This window comes from Balaenoptera musculus, chromosome 17 (genome assembly GCF_009873245.2).
Source record: "Balaenoptera musculus isolate JJ_BM4_2016_0621 chromosome 17, mBalMus1.pri.v3, whole genome shotgun sequence".
In the NCBI taxonomy this organism is placed as follows: domain Eukaryota; kingdom Metazoa; phylum Chordata; class Mammalia; order Artiodactyla; family Balaenopteridae; genus Balaenoptera; species Balaenoptera musculus.
The window spans coordinates 23,062,159-23,081,196 of record NC_045801.1 but is presented as its reverse complement, the minus strand read 5'-3'; the positions used below and the strand labels follow the sequence as shown (position 1 = coordinate 23,081,196).

The 19,038-nt window shown below is 37.4% G+C and overlaps 1 protein-coding gene across 3 annotated transcripts in view; it reads right to left on the bottom strand.

The window, feature by feature from the left end:
• TRPS1 (transcriptional repressor GATA binding 1) overlaps window positions 1-16,774 on the bottom strand; it is a 255,995-nt gene extending 239,221 nt beyond the window's left edge. For 2 of the 3 annotated variants that reach the window (XM_036830713.1, XM_036830715.1), the window contains exon 1: window positions 16,289-16,774. The gene's annotated coding sequence lies outside the window, so the exon portion shown is untranslated. Of the gene's footprint in view, window positions 1-15,618; window positions 15,735-16,288 lie in introns of those variants that run through there. The other variant, XM_036830714.1, reaches the window with a different exon arrangement.
• Between the last annotated feature and the right edge of the window lie 2,264 nt (window positions 16,775-19,038).

Sequence of the window (19,038 nt, the reverse complement as noted above, 5' to 3'; positions counted from 1 at the left end):
CCAGGATAGTTTTTGTTCACAAATACGTGCTGTGAGAACAAGTATAAAATGGTTTAAAGTTGTTTGAGAAGGTGTTTACCAAAAGTAAGTGAATATATTCAGGGAGAATAGTTTTGATTCAGGGGGAATAAAATAAAATTAAATGTATACTGATTTATCAGGAAAGCAAATCCCTTAATAAGTGGAAAGAAAAAGTGAAATACAAAAAACTCATTTAAACCTTATCTGGATTTGATCTGTTTTAAAAGCCAACAAAAAAGTACTTTCTGATAAACAAAGCTCAGAGTAAGAACCACTTTAAATTTATTTTGATCTGCAATGCCAAGAATACAGGATAAAGTTCCAATCTCCTAAAGTCAAAGGACAAAAATAGATAGCTGGAATATAAAGGAGAGAATCAAGTAGAAAAATAAATTCCAAAATAACATTAAGAAAATCATTAAGAAAGACTAGGGTGAGAGCTTCCCTGGTGGTGCAGTGGTTAAGAATCCACCTGCCAATGCAGGGGACACGGGTTGAAGCCCTGGTCCGGGAAGATCCCACATGCCGCGGAGCAACTAAGCTCGTGCGCCACAACTACTGAGCCTGCGCTCTAGGGCCCACGAGCCACAACAACTGAGCCCGTGTGCCGCAACTACTGAGCCCGCATGCTACAACTACTGAAGCCCATGCGCCTAGAGCCTGTGCTCCACAACAAGAGAAGCCACTGCAATGAGAAGCCCGTGCACCACAACGAAGAGTAGCCCCCACTCGCTGCAACTAGAGAAAGCCTGTGTGCAGCAACGGAGACCCAGTGCAGCCAAAAATAAATAAATAAAATAAATAAATAAATAAAAAGACAGACTAGGGCGAGATAGGCACTGATAGTGTTTCCTATGGTTCGATTAGGTATACATTGGATGTTAAACTGTAATTTACAGCCGGGGCAAAAAAAAAAAGTAAAAAGTAAAACCTATATAAAGAAATAATAGCCAGAGGAGGAGAAGGGGAAAAATCCTAGATATTTATATAATAATAATGGAAGTTTTCAGCCTTGCTCTGTATAGTATGCTCACTACACCAAGAAAGAGATTTTTCGCTCTGTAGGATGATCAGCATAATAGTCAAAATGGTTCCTTAATCCATTTTGGAAGAACTGCTTTTTAATGTTAAAGATCATTCCATTACTCTCTAACTAACTGAATATGATAATCTTCCATAAGCAAACTATATCCTTTTACAGGAATAACTATCCACAGCCATTTATAAAGGGTTTTCACCTGAAAGAAACATTGAAGAAACAAAACAACCATATTTAAAGGAAAAAAAAAAAAAAAGTCTGCCCTCTGGCTAAGAAACAGAGGAAAACCCAGACAAACAAAAGCCAGACCAACAGGTATCTTCACCTTGCAACTGAACACGCGAGTTCAAATACAGACCCTGGACCAAACCAGCCCATTTCAGCGGTGGACACACCTCCTCCTGCTTTCCAAAGCCACTTCTGAAGCTGTCTTTTGAAAGAGTTTGGGGAGGTCTTGGGTCCAATACCCTTCTGCATGGCATTCACCACAATTCTTTAAAACAGAAATGGAAATGGTGGCATGGGGGGGTATAAATCACAAATTTCACTGAATGGGGGAGTTGCATTAACATTTTAAATTATATAATATAGCTATTAGGACTGAAAGCTAAAAAGAAACAAGAGATTTACATGAAATACCTCAGATGTCTAAAAAGACAGAGATTTTTTTTCCCGTTTTTCCAATGCAACAGATTAAATGATTAAAATTAGCTTAACTACAACCGATAAAGAAATGTTAATTGCATCCATATTGTACAGCGGCGTCATAGATAAAAATGGAATGTTAAAGAAATGCTAAAAAATATAGATTAAATTTATATTTTAAAATAGTTCATTTTCACTACATGTAGGTTGAAATTTATCATTCAAAAGACAGGATAAGAAAAGCATTTAAAATAAATGAGGTTCCTTCATTATTCTTTTGTTAATTTGTTTTTATAAATGCTGAGGAGTCTATGTAAAATGCCACAAATGGTTTCTCAACCACATTTTAATAACTCACTGCACATTTCAGGCCTAATCTCACAGATGTTGTCTGTAGTTTTCAACCTGCCAAGGGGCTTATGGGTGTTATGAGTAAAGAAAAGTCCAGTTTCTCAGTTTCTTGGAAGATAAAAAAAGTCCTTAATTCAAATGGATTGCTTTTTTTTTAACTGGTCTCAAAATAGATAAATGTTGGAGGTATTTTAAGTTAAAAGGAGAATAATAATACAAAGTTAAATTCTTATTAATGATCATTTTATAACCAATTCTTCAGACCAACTGGATTTTATATATATGAACCCAAAGAGGCATCTATTGCTCAGGTGTGTGAAAGAGACATTAAGCCTAGATTTTCTGCAGTAACGTTTTAACCTTCCAGGGTAACCTCTAGACTAAATATTTGATTCCCATATCTTCATAAGATATTGATAGAGAAATAATATGGAATATACCAACTGACTTATTATATGATCATCAATTCCCCAATGCATACTAAATGGTATTCTAATTCTATTCTCCCATCCATCCACAAAAGGAAAAATAAAGATGAGTGAATAGCAAATAGCAGGCAGATTTCCTCAACAAATGTCAAAATTGTTTAGTGTTATAGATATAAATGAGGATGGTGATCAAACACGAATTCTAGTTCAGTCCTTTAGTTAACTAGCTGTGTGATCATGGAAAATTCAGTTAATTGTCAGTTTTCTCCTTTGTAAAATAAGACGAGTCTGCTCAAATGGATAGAGGTCATGCCCCTTCTATCACTCAAAATAAAACAGGACCCTATGGTCACTCTGAACAATACCTGAATTAAAGAAAAACAAAGAAACAAAATTTAAACTTGAGCAGCAGATACAAAACGGACCATCCAAGGAAAGTTCAGCCATTGAGGAAAGAAGTGTTTCCTTGGCCACGGTCTACTTTTCCTCAACAAAAAAGTGTTAAAAGACTCTTCAGAATAGATCCACATGTGCACATGTATGCGGGAAGCAGAACCTTGTACACTCATGCACATGATGAAATGTACCCGCCAGCCAAGGAAATGGGGCACAGAGCTAAGAAAATTCTCTCAGAGACTAAGCAGTTCACTCTACATCTAACCTCCAACAGGAGATGAAATTTATTCTTTTCTTAGTTTCCTTTTGTACATGGTTTTATCCATGTTACCTAAGGAACTAAAATGCACAATATTGTCGGGCTCAGAAAGTTTGCTCCAATTTTATACAATCATCTTTGGTCGAAATAAAGTTGACCAACTATTTCTACAGAAGTGTTTATGCAAATAAGCCCCATTTTCTCCTACATTAGGAAAAGAAGAAATATCTGTGGAATTTTGTCCTTCTTGATCTGTAGCTAGAGGCTTGGAATCAAATCTAAAAACACTGCCCAGGCTCTTCCATTATATTCCAAATAGGTGAATTTTTTTAAAGTATCTTTTCAAAATAACACATTAAACATGATCTGAAATCATCATATTAGCCTAATTCCACAACACGGTTTGATTACACCAGACCAAAAGTTCTGGCAAAATGTTCACCTGACATCACGGGAACCAAACAAGGAGGTGGTTGGTTGAAATGTCCACGTTTCTACCAGTGGAGACACCAAAATACTGTTAAAAACACTACACTGCGAATGGAAATAATGTGCTTTCTCAGAGTCAATCCCACTTTCAGTGAATAGCTGGGTGATGTGTTTGGGATACTAGTTTGCAATTTGGTACCTATTTCTTTAGGGCTTGATGCACTTGTTCCAAATGAAAATATTTCAAAATCGTCTTTAAGATGAATGTGCAGAGCCGCTGCTTCTTTAAGTAGCAGCCTTATTTGTTTTACACAAAACTATAATTTAAGGATGCCAATCATTTTAAGCAAAGCAGTTTGCAAAAGAATAAAATACAGGCAAAACCAGAGGAATTTTTCTTTATACTAAAACAGTTTTACAGTAAAATATGTCAGGTTAAAGTATCCACTATATATGCAGTTTAATTTTAACCCTGTGCATTGAAAATATTTCACATTTTCTTACTAATTTTGGAAAATTCCGTAGGACTATCTTACACTGATTTCAAGGCTGGTTGAAATATTTTTTCTTTTTCCTTCAATCAAATTTTTAGATACAAATTGCCTCAGACGCAAATGAGAAACAACTAAATGTCATGTTATTTTATACTGTTCATAATTTTTGCAATTAACCTCAAGGAATAAATATATGCTTTTCGAATACCACTCATTTGAAGTAAAACTAAAACTGTGCAAATGACATAAGAAAGGATTTATCCTTAGTGACTCCTTAGAAATGACCAAAATATCTTATCAGAGGAAGGTGTGAAAGGGAAGCTCAAATCACTGATCAATTTCTGATGCCTCAAAATGAGTTTCTGAAAAGATAACACACACACAAGAATAAAAAATGAATGCAAAATTAATTTGCATTTTATGGGAGATAAAAAGGGTACTATAATAAGAAAAGCCTCAAAAGATGAAGTATTTCCTCTCCTTTCTGAAAAGCTTAAAAAAGCAAAACTCAGTATTTCAAAATCAATGGACTTAAAGCAATTCAAGAGAATTTGGAGAACATTTCTCTAAAAACCAATCCAGAACGCAGGATGTCAATTTGGAGATAATGGAAGCGTACTGTGCTTTAAAATTTGAAAACTTTTTAAAGACAGAAAATCAAGTTAACATCTCAGTGATTAACTTAGGGGGTGCATAGCCAAGAACAACTTTCGGCACTTAAAACATAAAACTGTCAGTTTCCTCTGCTTGGAGACAAAACATACAAAAAGCAAATATTCACTGCTATATTTTCCTAGACATTAAAGACAGAACTAACTTTTATAAAAGGAGATCACTGAGTATTTCCACCTATTTTATACTTACGCCGTAGCTCCTAAAAATCAGTTACAAATTCCAAACCTCAGAACCATCCTTAGCAGATGGCTACTAAGTGTTCATTACTCCCCAAACCTTGATGGAAATACAATCACTTACTGAACTTCACTACAGCTCAAGGCACAAATATGATAAACAGTCTGTGCTTGATGTTATTGAATATAAGCTACCATAAACAAGTAAAACTCTTTCCTAAAGATCTCAAAGGGCTGAAAGCATGATGCTTGGCATTCTATTTCTTGCAAATCTAAAGCACATTGATGGTGAGCATAATTTAAGTACTCTCTTCCCTGAATCAAGATACATTCATTTCAAGCATCATCCATGATCAAACGATCAAATTCATATTTATAAACTTGGAATACAGAGTTTGGTGGAAGCACTGAGTATCTAAAATTGCCTTAATTTTTTTGCCAGAAATATGTCACAGTTGGTGCTTAGAATTGTTGCAAAATTATACCACAACTTTATTTAATTTCATTGGATGCATTTCCTCATAGAAATGGAATGGCAAAGGCCTGCTCAAGAGCAAACAATAAAATCAAATTATTATTTTACAGTATATAAGTTCTTCTTCTCATGCCTCTCTCCCTAAAAATATAAATATTATAAAGAAATGGAAGTAAAAATCCTAGAGCTGGCACATTTTTCCACTGAAAGGAGAAAGCCTCACTCCTCCAAAACCTGAAATATTAGATCCCAAAGAGGAAAAAAAAAAGGTAATAAAGCATGGCAGAATAATCCAGAGGAAGCATGCTTGCTCTCAGCATAATTTTCTTTAGCATCCTGAGATGAACAACATCACGCTGCCCATGATCTCTGCTTACTCCTCTGAAAACCATCCAGAGGATTTTCAAAAACGAAAAATTCTAGTTGTGCTTTCAAATGCCAAATTAACTTACAGGGCTTCCACTCCTGAAGGGAAACAGCACAGTAGCACACCAGAAGCTAGAGGATGCTTTTTGTCACGCAAAGCCAGAACTGATGAGTGGGACCCCAGTGGGGTTTATCTAAAATTCCCAAGTACCACAGGCAAAGAGGTCAGAGTTTTCCATGTCAAAAATATATAAATAAGGAAAGCCATACACAGCAACAGTTCCTTATGTTATAATGGATTGTGCAGTATCCAAATCCCTCTTCTGCTCAGATATACATACATAAATCTTTTTAACTAGGAACCGAAAATGGGAAAAACAAAAAGGAGGGAAATCTGCTTACGCTAATATCTACCCCCCTATTTTCCATTTCTAATCATCACTGGTCTCACATTTTAATTTTTATTATTGCCAATGGAATTATTCAGGGAGTGAGACAAGCATGTATACACATAATTAAATGTTAACAATGATATACTGAACTATGCTGGGAGTAAAAAGTACAAGACAGGTGTGTACAGAGTGTACACAAATATGGGGAATGCTAAAGAGTGGAATGTTTTGACAAAGTGAACATGCAAGATCATACACAAACATTTACACATCAAATGTGTACTTTATGATTTTTTACTACTGGCCTGAAATCTTGAGTGACAGCTTTCTTATTTAAAGCTTATCAAAGTACAAAGGAAAAGTAAAATGTAAATAATGAGGACACTCTTTCAACAACATAAATTGTCTTAAGAACGAGACATTTAAAAGTAGAATAAACAGTGATGGGACAGAGAGTAAAATAAAGAGTTTATTGTAATTGGGGTTTAGATGACAGCGAGCTTCTTAAAGTAATTTACTACATCTTGCATCCAATGAATGTAATGCAAATTCATTCTAAATACAAAAGAGAAACATCTCCTTACTATCTGCTTGTAAATTACAGAAAAATGAGGTTTCATATTACTCATTACTTAAATGTGTTATTGCTTACACTGGCCACTTGTACCTAAAGTTAGCTTCTAAAACGTACCTAAGTTGGCAAACCTGAGGAGTAAAATTTGCAATAATCTTTAAAAAAAATACTTCCAAAAATAAGTTAAAGACAGTATTAAACATAATCATTTGTGTTTTTTCAATTTATAATTTAATCAATTTATTAACATAAAAATTTAGCAGCCAAATACAGAAAAATACATGATTTTAAACAATCTCAAAGATATATCTATAAATAACTGGTAAAGAACTATTAATTATTTAACAATCAGACTAATATGCATTGAGAAAATTTAATAACATGGGCCTTGATTAAAAGTTTTATATATATATATATATATATATATATATATATATATATATATATATATATATATATATATATATATATATATATAAATATATATATGACCCGTCTTAACTTCCATCAGTTGAATGGTATTTTAAAAAATTAAAGCCAGCTAGATTCTCTTCTCAAAAATATTTAATGGTATCAAAAAGTAAAGCAGAAACAAATGCCAAAATCTCTTTTAAGAACTTTTATATGTTCGGAGCTACTTAATAGTATTGAAAGAAAAAACAGGCTGATGTATTTCTTTCTGCATCTTTCAGAGCTAAAGATGTGTGGATACTGACATCACAAAGAAGTCACAAGTAGAAGTTAGTTTTAATTTGTTTTGCCACTCTCACTCTCATTTCAGAACCAAAATTCTAATTAAATTAATCCTCAGATAGGTGTTGGGATGCATTAAGTAATTAAAATGGATATTACAAAGACTAAAGTCATTTCAAAAAAAATATGTACTATGTTAAAATTCCATTCGGTGCCTGTAATGCGAAAACATTCTATACGAGTGAGAATACAGACATATGCATGTACATGTACATAGTTCATATGAAGTCACTAATTCATATGCTACACTTGTGCATAGCTCAGAGAAAACAATAAAGCTAAAATAGATTAGTAATGCTTGATCCCTTTACACATGAAGTGTATCATGTAATAGAGAAATCAGATTCCACAAACTAACGTCTGCCGTATAGATTTACACTATTTATAGCTGTATCTGATCTCAGATATAATACATGCTTCTATAAGGCGAAACAGAAATACTGATTCACAAGGATTCACTGAAAGCCATATTGTAGAATCTAACCAAGAAACACATGTTATAGTAAAAAATGTTTGTTGATTTGTAAGTTTCATAAATTCTGTCCAAATTCTACAAGTGAAAAAAAATTTTGAGGCAAAAATCTTTTTTCCTCTCCTTTTTCTACAGCTAAAATACATTTAATGTCTAAATAGCAGTTGTGGTATATCTATCATCCTCTACTGGGTTCATTCTTGGTTACTCGAATAATTTAATAATGTAATATTAATGCTTTTTTAAAGCTTGGGACATATACATTAGGTAATATGAATATGTTTATTATTCTTTATAATACTACTCACTATCATGGATACAAATAATTAACAGATAAAGCAATTATAAATGCAAAAAAGAGAACCATGCTCCCATTAAATACAGGAAAAAAGAATCAGAAAATAAACTATGGACACTTGTATATTTCCCTCTAACACTGTCTATAATAGAGGGCTTAAATAGCTGACAGTGAGTCACTTGTTTATTCATGTTAAATAAACTGAATCTATAAGTTAACTTCTGACTTACTTAAAAGTATTTAGAACATTTTCCAGAACGTATTTTGACCGTCAATTACCTAGATACCAAAGTTGTTGTATTGTGTTGCTTGATGAAATAGGACATACAGCAACCCTCAAACCAGTATTACAAGCCTGGCAAATAGCATCACATTTGGGTGACGCACAGAATCCATCACCCTAGGGATAAACGCATTGGATCATAGTACAAAGTCTTTACATGTTCCATATTATTTCTACATAACGTTTTAAGATGACAGAATCGTAAACTATAAAGTGCTATCCATTAAAAAGATATATTCAGAAACAGCACCGTCACTTAACTGCTCCTCTCAACAGAAATTTGGGATTTAAAAAAAATTATCTGCAGAAGCATTTCTTAGATACACTGAAAGGTGGCATTTTGATGTACAGTTTTTTTGTCATTTCTTAAATTTCTTAGTAAATTCAGCGTAGGTATAAGTATTATGATCATGATGGCTTCATTATGTTTAAACTCCAAACTCATTTCAAACTTCGAGACTTTATAAAGTAGGTCATGTAGCTCCTTAAAAGATTTATGTTTTAAAGTGTAGAGTTAATTGTTTAGCAAAGTGGATTCCACCACCAAGGTGTATCTACGTATTGTCCATCCGCAAATACTACATACATAACACATACCTGCAATAGCATGCACACATATCAGCAGTAATTTAAACATACCGTGGATACATCAACCATTTGCAAGCATTCACAATGCTAGATTTCCTCTCATACTACAGACATCCTACTGCTAGTTACCAGAATATCACACAAATCAAAATACATTACCTTTGTTCAAACAATACTGCAGTTCATTATATAACAGAAAGGGTCATCCTTAATTGCTCAGGAACCAAGATAGTGGTGGATTCTTGGAGCAGAAGTGGTGCGGAATGGCTTGAGGCAAAACCGAAACATATTGTTTAAGTAAACCTTAAGGGGAGGGGATCCTATGCGCAATTGATGGATTTTTTTTTTTTTTTTTTTTGGTATCATCTTCCACAAAGCCTCTCCAACCCCTCCCCACCACTGAACAGTAAACAAACTACTGATATTAAAGGACTGCAGCTCTGAACACCTCTCTCTTCCTTTTTTTTCTCTTCTCACCAAACTTTATTACTGTTCCCTCAGTTTTGCAGTAATAAACCAATATTCATTCAATAAAAACGTAGTGACGGAGAGACCCATCACCTGAAATTCCTGTTTGAAAACTTTGTAAAAAATAAATCAAGACTCACTCTAAGATACTCTCTCTATGCTGATGCGAACAAGTTATAGCTTAAGTTCCTACAGTTTTTCCTGACACATCCTTATGTAAAGGAGTGGTTAGCAGAGAAAAAATGCCTGATTTGAACTGAAATCTGTAGTTCTCACAAGAAAAAATGAGAAAAACGTAAGGTAAATCAAAACCATCAAATTTCCACGCAGGGAACTCTTCTACTTCCCTGAATATACGGAATGCTTTTCATGATAATTACTAATGCCCTAAAAGACATTTTAAGGTATCTGTATGATACCTAATTTTCAGTATGTATTATTTCTAAAACACACTCTGTGTAAAAGGAAAACAAAACAAAAACAAAAACCCTCAGAACAAATTTGGGGTTAAAAGCAAAGTCCAAGACAAGTAACTGTAAGATTTAAACCAAGACAAGTAACCATAAGATTTAAACCTTCCGAACAATTCCTACCAGAAATGTCGATAGTCAGTTCTGGCCCACCAAATGGGGCACAGGGCCCCATTTCTGGGTGGAACGTCTTTCTCCAAGGAAGGAAAAACTGGCACAAATCTTTTTGCCCTCTGAAAAGATTTTCCTACTTGCCAGCTTCTGAAGTTGCCCTGATGTCAACCAACATCACCAAGTTATCTCTTAACTGGAGAAAGTTCTGTTTGCCTATACAAGACCAGGAAGAGAGAAAATGACTATTAAAAAAAAAAAAAAAAAAAAAAAGGAAACTAAAAACACTGTGTGATAATAGGGTTAAAAACTATCATCTGAATTTGTGAGCAAAAAGGGCCGCCCATAGAAACAAAATGACCCTTAAAATTAACGCTTTCAATCTAAAAATATATTTTTGTAAAGTTTCATCTATTTTCCTTCCTCTGCACATAAAAATGATTAATGTCACAATTAAACTTCCACATTTCAGACTCCTGCTAACAGGTGTAGCGTTCTTTATATAAACGTATTCATTGACCTGTCGCCATTGATAATCTTAATTAATTCATGTCAAATGAAACAAAAACAAATTTTTTTCCCCCAAATAAGAAAGAAATAACGCAACACAAATACCCACTCTCCCCAAAACCCAAAAACTGTTTAAGTTACGGTAACCTGAAATGCACCAGCCATCACAGAGAGCAATTGGAGAAATCCAGCAGGGCTCAGCAGGAAAGATTTTTAATAACAGATTGAAAAACAGAATAAAAATAACTGCATCAACAGAGCCTTTCTTCCTCAGGCCACAAGCCCGTTCTTACTTGAACTTTTTTTTTTTTTTTTAAATGGCATTTTGGCCACTAAAACCAATCCAGAACATTATTAAAAGTTAAAAGCTACCAATTACTTCTGTCTGTTCTTTTAAAGCAAAGTTTGGCATTACGTCAGTTGGTTTAAAGAAAACAAGAAAGAGAGAGAGAAAGAGTAAGAGAGAAAGTTTCCTGCTTGTATAAACTAAACCACCAGGGAAGGTGTCTAGCCACTTGTAAAGTATTTACTGCAGGTTTTTAAAGAGCTAGAAACATTTTAAAAATTAAAAGTTTTCTTTCTTATTTTTAATGAAACATACTTAGGAACAAAAAGCGTATCCTTCATGTCTTTCTTTGGGGTGTTTTGATGTTATTTGTATTTCGATCATAACTTTGAATCAGAAAATGATTTCCACTGATGCTTCAAATGTGAAGTACATAGATAATTGCATCTTCAGTTTGCTGCCTGGATTTGTGCTCTTTGGAAAAAAAAAGTTTAACGACAAAAAGTAGACATTGCTACCATAACAGCTACTACAGCTGCAGCGACCAGACAGCTTCTTCATCTAACTCACTCTTAACAATTTAGATCATTTTCATCCATAGATCCTTCTGCAAATTCAGCAAAGGGGTTTCCGTAAACCCAAAGCTCTTTCTAACCTAAACCAAGTTCTACGTTATTATATCCATCAGAGAACCAAATCAAAGGCCAACGAATTTGGTTCCCAGGGATCTGAGAACCACTGAGTGACAGGCCATATATAATTAATAGAATATCCTATACAAATAAACAAACGGCTTAAGACCCACTTACACCCGAGGATAAATTTTTAAAAGTGGTTATTCCCTCCGCAACACTGTTTGCTACTGAACAGTGTATAAAATACCACTTGGTATTTTAACATATTTACTTTAATCTACTGGTTAAAGCTTTTAGGAGGTAAATAATTTTGATAATTATAAAAAACTGTTCTCAATTTTTTTCAACATAAAGAACTGCAAAGTGCGTTAGTATTCTCTATCCATGATGATTACAAGTGCCCTGAGAGAATCAGACTAAATTTCTACTTGACAAAGGCTGTAAGAGTTGCTTCATATTTTATCTAAGCGGGACCCTACAATTCCATAAATCATAACTAGAATAGTAACAAAGAATTCACTTATTTCTGTATGGTGGTATCAAAAGATGAATATAGAATATGTCTATCTATGTTATCACATAGATAGTCAGTAAAAGTAAAACCAAGTCTAGACATGCTGTCATTAATGTCCCCAAATTTCAATCAGCAATAAATAAGGAAGCTAAATGAGTAAACAAGACTCAGAATTAGTTATCAAGGCTATTAGTACTTATAACCAGCAAAAGAGGGGAAGAGAAAGAACCCTCTGTTACCTGAAAGCTTGACCAAGGGTGAACAACAGAAAGCAAGTCCATAAAACTTGCCTGTTTTTATCAAATTGATTGTAACTTGTGAGCTGCAGTATTTGGGACAAAACTGTCTGAGTTTATAGTTTTCTATGCCTGCCAAAAACAGAGGCAGACTACCACACTAGCTGTCCTGCGGAAACTAAATTAAGCAAAGGCAAATACCAAGTGGAAAGTTGTCAGCCTGTTGAATGAATGGCTGCATTTTACACACCACAGAATATCTTAATAAGAATATGTTTTAATGTGCACCAGTCATTTTATTTTAAGTGCATCACTTTTTACAAAAATAATAATTTTCCCTTTAAATCCATTATAAACACCTGCCCCTAACTTTCTTAAAGTCTGTTTTGTTTTGCACACAATAGTATAGTGTTGTTACATTGTTTGCTATCAAAAGGGGTATTGAAGGAAAAAAATTTTTACATACATGTATTATTAAAAAAATTTAAAGGCCTGTTATCAATATCTGTGCTCATTTCAAATTCAAAATAAAGTTCTAGCTCAAAAACAATTTGCTGCAAGCCCTTTGAAAACTTTCAGTAATGTTTATTTACTTCAACAAAGAAGGTAAGACAAGAGTTTATTAAAACTTATCACCCTATGTATTTAGTACAAATGTGCAGGTCATTAATTGCAAACTGTAGTCTGTATTTCTTCTCTCTCGCGCGCGCGCGCTCTCTCTCTCTCTCTCTCCCTCCCCACAAGACACAGACACACACACACACACATCAAAAATAATAACAACAATAATAATAGAAACATCACTGAAATACTAGAATTTTAAAAAGCAGCTTTTCCACAGATGAATTCATTTCCCTGCTTTGAAGGTTTTCCTTATGAATGAAGATTTCCTTGTGTGTATTAGCGAGACCTACCCTGTGGAAATCAGAGGAAACTCAGGAGTGGTATGTGACTTAAAAGAAAAGTAAAAATAATACTGAAAATATGGTAGGGCCATGTGTAAGTCACTTATGACTAGCACACTTATACGGATTCTAACCTATTTTTAAGCAAGTATGTAGAAGATTTTATAAAATCCTATAAAATCCTACTCTCAAAATGCTGAGCTCTAAAATCAAGTCAGGCTTCCCAGCTACTATGACACTTTTCTCCTTCTTTTAATGTTACCTTTAAGAGACAAAGGACAAAATCTAAAAAGCAGCAAAGACCCTTGCAGCATCTAAAATTCAAGAGTGACTAACTTTTTTGTGAGGAACTTGCTATGTTCCACCATTTATCTGGAGAGGGTCCGACTTTGTTACTATGAGTGGAAAAGTATTCTACACACACATATCCTAACATATAACAGATATATCAGGAAACCATAAACATCAACTCGCCGATGGTAAATAATACTTTGCCAACAGAGTATTAATGAAGCTTGGGAATGCCTCTCATTTAGAGAAATCAAGTCATAATGTTGGCACTAAAACTCTGTTTCCCCTTTAGGAGTTTTATTTTCACGTTACTGATATCCAGAAATAATTGTCAAACTTTAGCACGTTGGTGGCCCTGTATATTAACTGAATCTAGAGATGTTTCCATCCAAGGGTATAGCTTAAAAAGGAAGTTATGAAATCTGAGGACAGAGAAGCTCTAAGAACGATATGTTTGACTTGTTAAGATTAAGCACGTCATTAATAAACTTTCACTTAAAGGTAAAAAAAAAAAAAAAAAAAAAAATCCTCAAAATGTTGGTATCGTTTCCAGAGAGCATCACAAGTTACAGGAAACGATTCATCTTCCCATACAAACCCTGTATTTATTCACAACCCTGGCATACTTGGGGAAAGAGAAAAAGCCCACACCGTTTTAGAGCTAGTTTGCTTTTATACATTAACTGGTGGAACATCCGAGAAAGTGGCCTAAGCAAATGAGTAGCATGTAAGAAACTTTACAACACTGAGCTCAGAAACTTTCATTCTCATTTTGTCCACGTCAAGAACTGGCCGCCCGCATGACTTTCCTTTGCTGCCCCTTGCATTTTTAACTCTGGCAGACTTTTCTAAATGATCAACTTTTCCTAAAACCAGCAGGAAAAGTAACATGATGCCAGCAAGAGCCATAGGTTTTAACTTAAGAGCTGGAGGACTCGAAAGAGGTGGCTGGAAGCTTCCTATTTTATTTTTGCTTGGAACAATCAAATTTTTAAGCCAACAAGCATGCCTAGAGTAAGCATTTCTTGGTAATTTTGTCTCAGGCCCTATCTGCATTTTCCCTTTGTACTTGCTGTGCTCTCAGACCCTTTCCTGTTCACCTGGTGCATTTACAGAAGTTCAATGAATCTATGAAAGTTCAATGAATCGGCCTAAGTGGATTTAACTTCTCCGCTAAGCTTCTCACTTCACTTACCTCACTTAAAACTCTAGCTGTGATTTTCCAAAATAGGATAAGGATGAATACGCTACCATAATTTTGATTCATCATTAAGATCCATCGCTCTTACTCACTTTCATAGTATCAATTCTGAGGCCTAAAAAGATATGAGGAAGTAAAGCAAGACCTAAAATGTAAGACGTCCAAGATGCCCTCTGACACCCACCAGTCCCTCTCGCCCTCTAACTTAAATTGCTTTAGAGTCTTAGGGCCATAAAACAGTTACTGACTTCCCTGGGGGAAAAGGGGAAACACCACCATCTCACACAGGTACTAACAAAAAAGCTTTCCCAGCCACAAAAACAGCTTTGCACTTCAAAGGGCTCCCACCTCCGCCTCACCCTCAAATTATTCATGGGGTCCTATAATCCTGGAGTTATTTGAAGGGACAGCGGTGTTTGCCTTGGCCTTTCAAAGATGCGTTTCTCTAGAACCCAAACAGGAACTAGACAGAAGGCGAAGCGCCCGTCCGCCTGGATGTCCCACCGCTGTCAGGCATTTAATCACCGGCCAGTGTCCGCTGACCCGCGACACAGGGCGCACCATCCTCACCGCAGAGGAAGTCTGCCCCTTCCTCAGCCCCTACGGAAGCGCCCTGGCTGCAAGGCCTGCCACATGGCACGGACAGGGCACAGACCCCTCGGTCAAGCTGCCCTGAGCCGCGCAGAGGCGGGTGCATCGGGGGATGCGACACCCTCCATCTACAGCCCAGCTGGGCCTTTAAGGGAAAAAAGTTTGAAGCCTGGCTTTGCAAACTCTTCAAAGCCAACGCCAGTCCTGTACTGTTTTCCCACTTTGGGGACCACACGAAGGCCCCTCTCTGAGACCCTCCCAACCCTCCCAAGTTCGCCCAACTTACTACTCTGCATGCTGGTGCCTAGTCTGCTCCCCGCTTGTCAGGAGCCCCAGAAAACTGGCGGCGGCGGCGGCGGCGGCGGCGGCCCCTCGGGTCCTACCACCCCCAGCTCCTCCGCTGCGCCCGGTAGGAGAGAATTAAAATCAGCCAGAAAGAGACAGCGAGGGGGAGTGGGGCTGCGAGGGGGAGGGGGCACCGGACTGAAACTTCTTTTTTTGGCAAATGGGGATTTGTTTTTCCTCCTCCCCGGCGGCTGAACTTGACCCTCCTGACTCCAAGGGCTACTGCAGTTTGAAGTCGTTCGTTTCTAAGACTCAGATGCCTTAGACCCACCAAAAGGAAGGGAGGAAGGGGGCAAAAGAGAGCAGAAAAGAAGAAAGAAAGAAAGAAATCACACGCGCAAAAAAGGAAGAAAGAAAATGCATGTGAAACCCGAGAAGCCTGCGCTTGGCTTTCTGCACACTCTCCCTCTACGTTTTTTTTTTTTTTTTTTTCAAAGAAAGTCACTTTTAATTCCCAGGGCTCCCCGCTTGCGATCGCCCACATTTTGCGCACACACGAGCGGGCGCAGCACTCGCGTCGCGGTTCCCCGGGCCTGGCAGAGGGGCACCCGCGCCCCCCGAACCCCCCGCGGCCCCCGGCCCCGCGGCCCGCCCGGGCCTCCCCTCCTTACCTGTTGATTAATCGTCAAGAACACCCTCGGCAGCCCGAAAGATGGTGGCGCGGCGGCCAGAGCCATGAACCGTCTTCTGTTGTTTGCAGAGTTGATCTTGGATTATTGGGGGGGGGGGGGGGAAAAAGGTCTTTCCTGCCTCCCCCCCCTTTCCCTTCCCTCCCCCCCCTTATAAAAAAAGAGAGAAAGAGCGAGAGAAAGAGAAAGGAAATAGAGCAAGGATGTGCCCGGTGCCGGGTGGGAGAGGGGAGGGGGGGTGTTGTTTTTTGTTTAAAAAAAAAAAAAATTAGGAAGGCGAGAGAGCGATCGAGAGGACGCGGGGTCTGGAGAAAGGAGCAGCACCAAAAAAGAGGACGCTTAAGATTGCAGTGAGATCGGGTCTTTATCAGAAATGTTATCGCTTGTCAGGACCTCAGTCTCCGCGCATTACGTCAGTTTCAAGACACCAACACTATTAATATCAAAGGAGCCTTCGCGGAGGAAAGCGCCACCCCAGACCGAGCTCCCTTAAAGAGACAGCGCGCGTCCCCGCGCCGCCGCCGCCGCCGACGCCGCCGCCCCGCCCGGCTCCGAGCACCCGCCGCCGCCGCCCGCCCGGACCGGCCCCGGCCGCGGCCAGCCGGCTGCGCGAGAACTTCGCCCGAGTCGGAGCGAGGCGAATGAGAGCTGCGCGGTGCAGGGACCCGGCTACCTTCCCGCCCCGCCTCTCCCCCCTCCTCCTCCCCCACCCCCCATGTGGGAACGCGCGAGCCGGACAAGGAGGAAAAATCCGCAAGCTTTAGGAATAATGTGATAAAGACAAGGACCTACCTTGGGGAGTGGCGCGGGGTTGGGGGGGGAGGTGGGGGCCAGTGCGCGGCGGCCCAACCGACGGTCCCCAAACACTCGGAGATGCTCTCCTGAACAATCAAAAGAACTCTAAAAGTGTTTACCTTTTCAGTTGCTACTTTCTCTTCTCGCTCCCAATTAAACGACGCAGGAGTGTGTGTGTGTGTGTGTGTGTGTGTGTGTGTGTGTGTGTGTGTGTGTGTGTCCCCTCCCCCGCCCTTCTTCTAGGACTTGAAAGTCTTTGGACACCTAGTCGGTGGTCAGGGTTTCCCTTGCGTTTGATGGCAAGAGGGCTGGAGGGGAACAACTTGAACTCTATCCTGAGTTGGAGAAGTGAGGACTGAGGTTGCTATGGTTTTCTGAGCTGGAGAGAAGCTAGCAAGCTCAATGGGTGCTTAAAGGGGGTACTACAAAATAGATAAAATGGGAACATTATTCAAATGCGGCAAGATTAATACCTGCTGCTCTTTGGGGTTTTAGTAGCAGATAAGGAATTCTGACTTAAGCATGACATTCTTTTTACCAATTCACATCTTCAGATACTCTCATTGTTAAATAAAATGCTCTCAACGTGAAGTTACTGAATTGAGAGAGTTTGTTTTTTTCTTTTTTCTTTTCTTTAACTTCTGAAGATCAACAATACATAAAAGAGGACCAAGACAGGATTTGAAGTATGGTAGGTGTTAAAAACTAAGTAAACATTTCTTGGGCGTTTGGACTTCATTTTCTTCAGTGGGGTGACTTTAAGTGGCATGTTTTTTCTCTAGTGAAAGTCAGTTTAAACTCATTTTGTGCTAAAAGGAGAAACATCCTTCCTTCTCCAAACTATAAAATGATTAAAATTAGAGTTTTAGAGAGGTACGAATCATGAATCTGTGAGTTGAAGATGAAGTAATTTCCTCTAAAATATTTTCACTAAATGATTCTTGCATCTTTTCAGAGAAAAGATGAGTATATTTTTGAAACATACTATTATCAGAAGTGAAAAAGCCAATCATTAAAAAAAAAAAAAGTATATGCTCTTTAGAACTTTACTGCTTTTTCTGTAAGGTCTTCATTTCTGCTTAATACACCTAGTCAGGCAGACATGTGATTCCTTTTGTACCACTTTTGTTCCAGAATTTTAGTATCCTGTCCCATACACTCTTTAGGAGTAGAAAGACAATAGTACTTTTGCAGTAGAGAAATTAGTCAGGTAAAAGAGTAGTCAAAATACAGTTTTACAATGAGGCAAACAATATATTCCCTAGAGGAGTGAGAAGACAATGGACCTCATATGCATGGAGTTGTTCATATGTTATCATCAATTTAAGTGGATTTGGGAAGAGAGTTAGATTTACATATAGTCCTGCTTGCAGAGAAAATTAATATCAAAATCTTCAGTAAATCTCATAGTCAGCTACTAATGACCACCTGCGTATTGCCACACCAGAGTCATTTAATACTGTCCACCACCAATTTCCACTGTAAAAAGTATTCATATATTAAATATAGAATTTTATTTTCTTTTTTAAGCCGAAAATTAGCTTACCAACTTTTATGGAAATATGCACGGCACAGTGAGAAGCATTTTTATTCAGGAAAAAAAAGGATCTGAGTGAAACCATGACTAACTAGCCATGACTAACTAAAAATATTAGATCAAATAAATTTTGAAATATGTATCTGAATAGTAAAACCGTTTGTGTATTTAAAGGGTTAATACCACCTAAAACTGCTGAAGCTGGTATGTAACTGATAAAAACAGGCTACAGCATCTTAGCAGCAAAGTTAAATAGTACAATCTATCACAAGGATTCGTCCCCTAATCTCCATCTGCTCGCCAAGATTTAAATGATATATTAAAAAGGGAAGTGATCTTCCTCTCTGTCACCCTCAAGTCTATGGCAATCGTCAAGAGTGTAAATTTACTCACATGAAAC